Consider the following 9,959-nt stretch of genomic DNA (forward strand, 5'->3'; position numbering starts at 1 on the left):
TAAAAATAAAAAAATAAAAAGGGGGCCTGGGATGCAGCTCAGTGCAAAAGCGCTTGGTTCCGTTCCCAGGACCACCATACAAATGAGAATGAATGAATGAATGAATGGGCAAATCAAATGTCAAAATGCCACTGTTACATTAGCAGTGCTGTGTAAACCTCATTTGGCTTTCTCCCTGGCTGGTACCCCAAGGCGAGCGGGGACACAGGGCCGCTTGAGAAGGTGCCTGTTGGAAGCAGTGTCCATCAAAGCCACTGTCCTGTGGCAGCCACGTGGCTACCTCCGCGCTCTTGGGAGGACACATTCCTCTCGCTCCCCTGGCTGTTAATTACTTGAGTTTGACTCTTACATTCTGGAGAACATGCTGCCTGTTGTTTAAAAGTCTTTGGGAGGGAGAAAAGAGTGAAGCACAGTCTCATTTTATTCTGCCTCTGTCTGGACAGCTATTTATTACGCACCTGGTTCTATGGGAGCACACGGTGCGAGCCACAGTTCGGCCCTCTGCCCTCATGAGGCTTAGGGGAACCAGAGGGAGTTCCAGGAGGCTCCAGGGAGGCGAGTCAGGAATAAACAAGGAGGCTATAAACAGGGGAAACAACTTCCCAGAGTAAGAAGAGCTGGGATGGCTGGAGCAGAACAGAGGGCCTGGGGGCAGAGGGTGCAGCCCCCAGAAAGGGCAGGATCTCTCGGATGAAGCGCTGTTTGAGCTGAGATCTTCGAGGATAGGGGTCAGTGGAAACAGGACTTCAGTACCGTACAGAGTGCTGGAGGGAGAGCCTGGTGGGGTTAGGGTCAGGGGAGTAACAAGTGCAAAGGCCCTGGGTGGAACAGGTGGAGCCAGAAACTCACAGTTATATTACAGCCCTGAGCCAGGATTTCTGAACGGGAGGAACAAATGTGTTTCTGGGTCTGGAGCAAAGCAGGAAATGTACATCTTACTAGTCAATGCACTCCCCACACCTCCAAGAATACTTTTTTTCCTTTCCAGAACCACAGGGCAATCAGTGACAGAGGCACCTGGCCGCTTCCTGGCTTGCCTCCTGCTCTGGCTCTCTTCTCCATTCTGCCCACTTTTGTGTGTCAAGGCCCTGAGAACTCAGGTTCCTTCATGATGGCCAGAACTACGATAGCGAGACCTTTGTCCTTGAAATACAACCCCATTAGACCGTCCTCCACCTGAGAGTTCATGAAGTATTGCAGAACGGCAGGGCTTAGTGATAAACCATCCAGGACTCCCCAGAGGGACGATGTGATAAAGGACAGAAAGTCACAGGGGTTACGAGGAAGTGTCTCACAAAACTGGCCTGGAATCCAGGTCTCCAGAATAGAAATCTAACGTGTAGGTCATTGTTGTGTGTGTTCTCCATACTTAATGGACAGTCAATAAGTAAACATTCCAGAACATTCTCAAGATGTTGGGGTCTACAAAATAAATAAAAACAAAGATGTTTATTAAGAGAAAAATAGAGAAAAAATTACTATCCTTCCATAATTATCATTTTTTCTCTGCTGAAGATACCAGATGATAAACCTCATAGCAGAAAAAGCCTCTGGAAACATTGGATATTAATTCTTTCTACACAGTCACACATTGGTATGTTAATTCGAACACTTTCCCTTGAAAGCCAATCTCCCGTGACTGTCAGCTCCCACAGAGTAAGCCAGAGACATCCAGGCCTCGCAGTAGATTGCAGTCAGTTTATGGTCTTGTTTTTTTCACCGAATTTCTCTTCCAGGTAATATTTTTGGCTTTTATCTGTAGACACGAGTGAGGGAGAAGATCCTTTTTAACTGAAGTCTAACATACATATCACTAGAATTCCAGGTGATTTTAACCTATAGGCGGCTTTAACCTATTCTTAGGTGTAGGGTAAAAGTGGTCACTTAAAAAAACCAAACTAGATTGGACTGTGTCTGTTCTGCGAGGACTTACAGCTCATCTTTTTCTGTACCGTTCTGTATGTCTTGTTTATAGAGCCCGCATGCCTTCTTGTACAGTACATCTTTTTTATAGAGCACTATAACTTTTGCTGACTGTGCAGCCCAGTACACCACTGTCATTTATGTTCTGTGATACATGACAGGGCTACGTGGAAGAGTTATGCAAATAAAATCAAAGTCATCAGGTTGGAGTTTCCTTAGACCATCTCTTTGTTCTGGCTACTTGGAATGTTCCTACCATATCGAGTTCCTCAGTTAGCGACCGATTCATTTAACAACCCAGTTGTAGGAACGTAACTCAGTCGTTAAACAAGGAATGTCTGCATGCCATGACTAAACGACTTCCAAAAATTAATGCTAAGTACTGGAAAAGTTCTTTTAAAAGGTCTCTGAGCATGACTGAGAGGCTTCATTGGCATCTGCATTATGGCCCCAGCTGGCTCTGGTCCCAGCTCCTGGCTCTGCCAGGCTACGTGGCTTTGGGAACATGTAACATCCCTCTCTTCAATTTTCTCTCCTGTAAAATGGTGCACATTGGACTAGAGAATGTTTGAAATCCGTTTTGGTTTTAAGAGTTTGCCAGGCACTTTGAAGGGGGCGAGCTGTGTGTGCTTCTGAAAAAGTGGCCCCTTAACTGTCTAATTCCTAATGCACGGGAGCGGGCACCAGTGAGAAATACGTGGAAGAACTTTACGAGCCTGTCCATTTTCCAGATTAATCCACAGCCTCATTGTCTCCCCTCAACCTGGAGGATGCACAGAAAATGTAAAAGGAGGGGCTGGGGATTTAGCTCAGCGGCATAAGCGCCTGCCTTGCAAGCAGGCAGTCGTGAGTCCGATCCCCGGTACCGATAAAAAGGAAAAAGACAAAAAAAAAAAAAAAAAGTGAAAGGAAAGAGTCAGCACTTGCTATCTTTTTGGGTTTGGATGGTTTTTCTTTGCAGGGGAGGCGGTGACTTTACTTTTTTCCAGGACCTGGATTCCACTCTCCATATTCCTGCAAAGTTAGGTGAGAACCATGAACATCTGGCTCTGCCCCGTCAGTAAGAGGATGCCCTGTGACCAAGTTCCTGCCCTGCTCCTGCTTCACTGCTTCCCTCTGGGTTAGGTTTGGAAATTACCTTTTCCTCTTCATGTCTAGGGAACTCCAAAGAAACTCAGGGCTTAGTGAAAGCCTGTTACAGATCTGTGCTTTTGCTCCCGGACAGGTGCAGAAGTCCCAGGGTTCAATCTCCAAGAAACGGAGCCTTTTTCCCTACTTGGTGTGGCCTGATGATGGGATCTGAAAAACTCAGGGTTTTATAAATCAGCCACATCTCGCTTCCTTCTCTTCCCCCAGCTTGGCCTCAGACGTTGCCTAAGCTTCCTGCCTCAGTTTCTTCTGCTGCCACGTGGGAACAGGGCTACCCACCTTGTGGGGCTTCCTGGAGAAGAGGCGTGATGGGTGTCAGGAGCCAGGGCTGCACCAAGTGAGGTCCTCAATGTGCCTCAGCCATGGTTATCCCCTTGGAGGAAGCATCTGATACATGTCGCAGCAAAAATAAATGAAAGGCACGGCTTAAGTTGAAGCCTATCAAGTCACTATTCACTCTACATAAATGATACGAGTTTATCATCTGTTGGCAGAAGCTTTCCCAAGACTGGGGGAGTGTAGCGAGACCCCTGGAGCTGGAGAAGCCAGATTCTGGCTTCTTTGGTTACTGGTTAAGCAGAATGCTCTCTTTGTTACTTCCTGTGCGGGGCACATTTACTCAGGTGCCTTATCCCACCCCCGCCCAGTTATTCTGGGAAACAAAGAAACAAGGCCCTTAAGCCTCCTGCCAGCTTTCCTTCCTGACTCCTGCTTGTTTATGAGACTATAAGCTTCCTGAGGGCAACCTTTAGCCAGTGCCAGACCACAGGTCCACTCGGATTTTTAACAAAGAAGCAAACAGAAGCATCCTAGGACTAGAGGTGGCCTCAGATTTTGGCAGGGATCAAGCTGCTCAGAAAATCAAAATAAGCTGCCACTTTTGGGATCTATGATTCATCTAGAAAGAAGAAGGTTGGGTCTTTTAAGAAAAAAGGAAAGAAAAGAAAGAAAAACATATGGAAGAGGGGCAGAAACAAAAGTTATGGCTCTGGGACGCGTAGAGGGCTTACTTAACACTCTTTCGTCTCTGTGGTCCTTGCTGATTCCTGGTCACCAATACAGTGATGGTAAAGAAACACAGTCCTGGGGAACTGGGTAGGACCAAGGAGGTGGTCATTGTCCTGTCCCTGCAAGCCTCAGCAGAATAACTTAGCATTTGGCTAATAAATAATGGTAAAGGGAAAAAGGCAGAGCTGGTAAATAAATTCTGAACATGGAGACACCCAGAGAGGATCGATCTCTTTTCTAGCTTCCTCCTAATGCCCCTTCTTCTCCCCTGACTGGACATTTCTCTATCTGTCCGGCATAAGAGATCTTTCACTGCAGGCTGATAGGCTGCAGCTTCTTTGCAGATCCCAAGTGCACACTCATCTGCTTGCTTTTCTTATCCAGAAGAGGTGCAGCCTGGCCCAAGTGGGTGGATGGAGCAAGGAGCCGGCAGCTCCTCTGCAGACCCCCCGGTCCTGTAAGTGTAATGCTAAAGGTTAATAATAATCACAACAGGCAGCCCATCATTGCCTGCCTGTCTGGCTGAGAGGTTTACAACTTAAACTCATGGCAGGGGGAGAAATTGGCTCAATCACTTGGAGTAATGGTACATGGAGAGCCAGTTGGGCATGACTGCTATTTAACTCAAGGAAACCAGGCTGCCGCGCTTAACGTACGTACACACTAATAAACACGTCATGCTATGAGGTGAAAATTAACACCACCCCCTGCCCACCCGGCTTGCTTGTCTCACTCTCTGCGGAATAAATGGGACCAGCCTGGGAGGGCAGGGTCACCAACAGCGATGCTCAGCTACAGGCAGGAGCCAAGAATCACAGGTCACACTTTTTAAAGCGAGATTTAAAATTGATCTATCACAAATCTTATAATAAATATTTGTAATAAGGCACTCAGGGAGGTGGTAGAGGAAGATGGAAAGAATGTACAACATTAGTACTAAATTCCAAGCAATCTCGGGTCCTTTGGTTTCTGTTTTGCTTTCGGGAAAGGGATTCACTATGTTGCCCAGGTTGATCTTAAACTCCTGGGCTGAAGTGAGCATCCCACTCTGGCCTCCCAAGAATGGCACTATAAGCAAACACATGATGCTGGCTTTTGAGTCTTTTTATTGTGAGCTAAGTTCATGTTGTACCTCTTCCTAGAGCCTCTAGTGAGGTGAGAACCACTGATGCCCTCATTACAGATGAAGACTTTGCAACCACAGACAGGAAGCAATTCTCCTGAGCTCACCCAAGACCTATGTGGTAGACATAGAAGTGAACAGAGACTAAATCAGACCAGGGATCTAGGCTTCTCCCATTTTGGCTCTTCTAAGATATCTATACACCTGGGGTGAAGGCACAGAAAGAGAAAGGGAGTTCAGGGATCCATGCAGGAGATTTTTATGGGCCAGGCCTGGAAGCGGTACAGGGACTTCTGCTCATGGCCCACTGAGAAGAACTTAATCACATGTCCTGCACCTAGCTGCAAGGGAAGCGGGAACATGTAGTCCCAGATGTTCTCAAGAAACTGCTGGGAATAGCTGCCTCCCCCAGAGGAACATAGCGACTCGGTCAGTAAAGGTGCTGATGTGGATCTCATGGGCTAGTGCTGGGTCCAGACCGGAGTCCTCCACCCACATGGCTCAAATGCTTATCCTTCAGCTCTGAACAGCTGAGTTCAGAGCTGTTTGGGATTGGGATGACGGGCCCATCATAGGAATAATGAGCAATGTGATTCAAGTCAACTTGTTTGATTTCAATTCAGTGCAATTTAATAAATAATTATCAAAGCTCCTAGGATACTGAGAAAGGCTTAGTTCTAGGCCACTGTATAAAACATGAACTGAACGGAACCAGTTATACCTTCCACGTGTTGGGTACAATTAAGTTCAATGGATATGGTCAGTCCTTACCTTAACCCCATTGATCTTTCAAGGGTTGATGGAAACTCTACAGCTCTGCTAAATGCTTGAGCACAGAATGGTTCCCTCTCTTCCTGAATTTTCAAAGCCCTTCTCTGTGTCACTCATTCATGCATTCAGTCACTCATGTATCCATATGTGCATTCACCTGTTTCACCATAATTATAGTTATCTGTTTGACAGGTTGCTGGTCTTTGGGACTAGGAGTGGGCATGGCGAAATTGAACAGGACTGAGGTCTGGACTTTCAGAAGCTCACAGCGCAGGGGGTGGTTAGAGGCACATAACTCAGTCAGATACAAGGCAGATGGTGGTAAATACTATGATAAATGTTCAGACAGTGCTAGAGGACTTATGGAGGAGGGAGAAATTAATTCTGACTGGGGGTGGGCTGGAGAAGATTACATCAAAGATGTAGCAGTGACTTCTAAAGGAGACAAATGAACCTGGCCTGGTGAGGGAGGCCCCCTGCAAGTGCTTCCCTGAGCGGTCACAGCCGTCACGTGAGGCATCTTCCAGATTTCTCCCACTCTGCCCCGAGGGGAAAACAATGGCTCCTATCCAGGTAGAAGCCCATCACTCTCTTTATAAAAAATCATGCAAATTTGGAATTCTACTCTAAAGATATTAGCATTTGTTTTGCCATTGTAATTTTAACACAGGGGCAGGGGATATAGCCCAGTGGCACAGTGCCAAGGTCCTGAGTTTGATTCCTGGTACCCCGCATTCTTTTTTTCCATTTCTTTTTAATATAATGGTTTCGAATTCCTGTGTTTGAGTAAAATCATTTCATCTTGTGGCATGTGTGTACTCCTGACGTACCATTTGTTTTTTTTGTTTTTTGTCTTTTTCCTTTTTATCGGTACCGGGGATCGAACTCACGACTGCCTGCTTGCAAGGCAGGTGCTTATGCCGCTGAGCTAAATCCCCAGCCCCCTGACATACCATTTCTATGGGCAGAGTAATTTCTTCAAAAATACAGCATCTGACTGTTGAGCTTTCACTCATCTTGTACCTTGCCTTCTATCAGGATAAATGAAGTTAATCATGTGTCATCCAACAATGGGATTCATTGAGATAACATAACATCAGGCAGTTTTATCGTAGCATATCATAAGAGTATCCTTACATAAACTCAGATAGCTACATCACTAGGTCATATGATCTTCTGGGGCAATCAGCATGTATGTGGCCCACCATTAAGCAAAATGTCGTACAGTGCTTGATCACACTGTGTATTAAAGACTGTTTGCTGGGCATACTACATTTTGTGAACAGAAAACATAAATAACCCTGTGGGTGAGGCCTGTATTCGATTATTAAAGTGGTTTTCAACACTTCTCTCACATCAGAGGAAAAATAAATAACACATCTTCGTAGAGGATATGGAGTTGTATTAGTAGACATGGTACCCCCAGTGGCCTCTCCAAGCATGGGATGCCATTGGGGTACCCTCCTGCACTACGATCCCCCGAATGCCCTCTTAGTTGTACCCCTAACCACTGCCCTCCTGTTTCAGCTGCTATAGGCTGAAATCTGTAACATCAAACAACTCAAAAGTTAAACACCATAAGAAAATGTTCCATGCTTCCCCCTCCTTCTGGTCCCCTAACAAAGAAATACCCTTGTGGTTTTTTTTAAAGCCTGTTCCTCCATGAAGACGTGGGGTTAATTTTTAGCATGGTGCCTGGGGATTTGGCTGTGGGACTCTCATCACCTATAATGGGAGCCACGCCGTTTCATTTCATGCGCACTATACGGCAAATGTACCCCTTGATAGCTACAAAATTTTAGTTTTGAAATTGAGGCTGTCTTTCTGAGAACAAAGCAGATTTCCAGCAACACCAAAAAACTGTTCACTGTTGGCCTGGGGCCTGTGTGCATTTGTGACTGTGCAAGGGGAAGAATGCTTTTCTCTGACTGCAGATGCCCCTTTCAAAGACAACAGCACTAAAACATTATGCCCAATAGCTGACAGCAGTGGTTGCTATGGCTCACCCCAAAGCTTTGTGAGGAGCACCATAAAACCTGGCACATGGTTTGTGACACCCAGTGAAACACTGTGCTTTTCCATAATAACCTGAGCCCTGCTGCCTGTCATTAAGGGACCTCTCTTATTAAGCATCTCTTTTTTAAATGGCTGCCATCATCTGGTCCCAGTGTACATTAAATCCCATTATAATTATAAACACACTTCCCCATAACACCCGTAGCAGCGCGCATCCACACTGCCGGCCCCCTCAGGGCATCTTTGCACTAATAACAACTCCGATTTGCTGTTTGAGTTGACAACATTAGGTCCCAACACCATTTGCAATATGCCAGGAAGAGAAAGAAGACAAAGCTTTCTCACTCCCAATCACAAAGATCCTAGGGTCATAGTGACCAAGGCCTCCAAAGTGATCCCTCCTGTCTCTTTGAGAAGTCACTCTGTCTTTAGATGAGAGGAAGGGCGTATGTGGTACCTGGAAGGGAAGCACCGATGGGGATGGGGACACCCCTGACCAACTCTTCCAAAGATGAAAGAGAGGATGCAAACTGCTTCTCTATACAACAGTCTTGATGTTTTCCCTCCTGTTTTTTTTGGAGGGGACACTGATGAAGTGACAACCAAGAATGAATTAAAAAAAAAAAAACGAGAAAGAAGGGAGGAAGGAGAAAAAGAATGTGTGAACATATGCGTACCTCCCCTCTGCCTAATTTTTGACATCACTTGTATCTATACAGGTATCTAGAATGATTATCTGAAGGACTGCAGGATTATAGGAAATGCCGCCTCCAGAAAAGGATACAATAATTTTGTTGTGTCTTCCTGTGAGTCCCCATCGGGGGACTGTTGGGACCTTACCAGCCCCTAAGTCACTTGGAGATCTGAGTGGCAGATCTCGGGAGCTTTCTGCCTCTCTCCTTGAGAATGCTTCATTCCTCATTCTTTACAAGATTTTGAGGAAATGCAAAGTAGCTCCCAGAAGACAGAGAAACATTATTTATCTATCATAATAGGAATGTTTACTTTTAAAATAAGAAATATTAAAAATATCTCCCAAAATGAGACGAAACAAAATGGTTGTAACTTTCCGTTCACTAATACTCAGCATACCTGTTACCTTCTTCCTGAATATCTGCTTAGTTGATATTTTATTGTAACTCAAAAAATCCTTCTTTACCTTCTGGCTGAGCCTGTGTGGAAGATCCTGGGTGATCTCCTTAGCTGGTAAGTATCCCGAGAACCATTTGGTCCTCAGCTTCAAGGGCTGCTGTCTAGACGCGGCCTCTGCAGAGTAAGAAGGAAAATCAAAGCCTTGTTTCTTGGATGTGTCTTAGTACAGGCTGCACACTCTAGCAATGAGCTTGAGCTGTGCAGTCAGAATGGACGGATTTGAAGAATCAGCTCTGATGCTTAATAGATCTACAGTCTTGTGCAAGACACTTGACCTCTCTGAGCCTCAGCTTTCTTGTGTGTAGAAATGGGAAAAATAATAGTACCTGCATTAATAGGACTGTTATGAGGATTAAATAAAATGTAGACAGTGTGCTGAGATTTGTGGGTAGTGCTCAAAAGAATTATCATTCCCACTGTCCCCTTCCCGTACCATCCCTTGGACCTGATATACACTAACAGAGCTCTGAATGCCTGTTCTGCATAAACCAGGAGCTGAGGGAAGAAGACTTAGCAATGGCATCCCATCCAAGGGCCAGCTCCTGGAGTCTCCTGTCCAGCGTGACCTCTCCTCAAGCTGAGATCGTATTTTTGGGAGAGGTGATGTGCTCCAGTTTCCCTTACCATATCCTGCAAGAAAGAGAGAGGGGAAGAGAGATGGACACACACACACACACACACACACACACACACACACACAGAGAGAGAGAGAGAGAGAGAGAGAGAGAGAGAGAGAGAGAGAGAGAGAGATTAAGCAAATTTCTCCTTGTGATTTTCCATCCTGCTCGTTTTTAGGTGTTGCCATATGAAATCTCTG

The sequence above is a fragment of the Cavia porcellus genome, unplaced genomic scaffold, assembly GCF_034190915.1.
Source record: "Cavia porcellus strain 051 isolate PalLab524CR breed Dunkin Hartley unplaced genomic scaffold, mCavPor4.1 scaffold_9, whole genome shotgun sequence".
NCBI classification, from domain to species: Eukaryota; Metazoa; Chordata; class Mammalia; order Rodentia; family Caviidae; genus Cavia; species Cavia porcellus.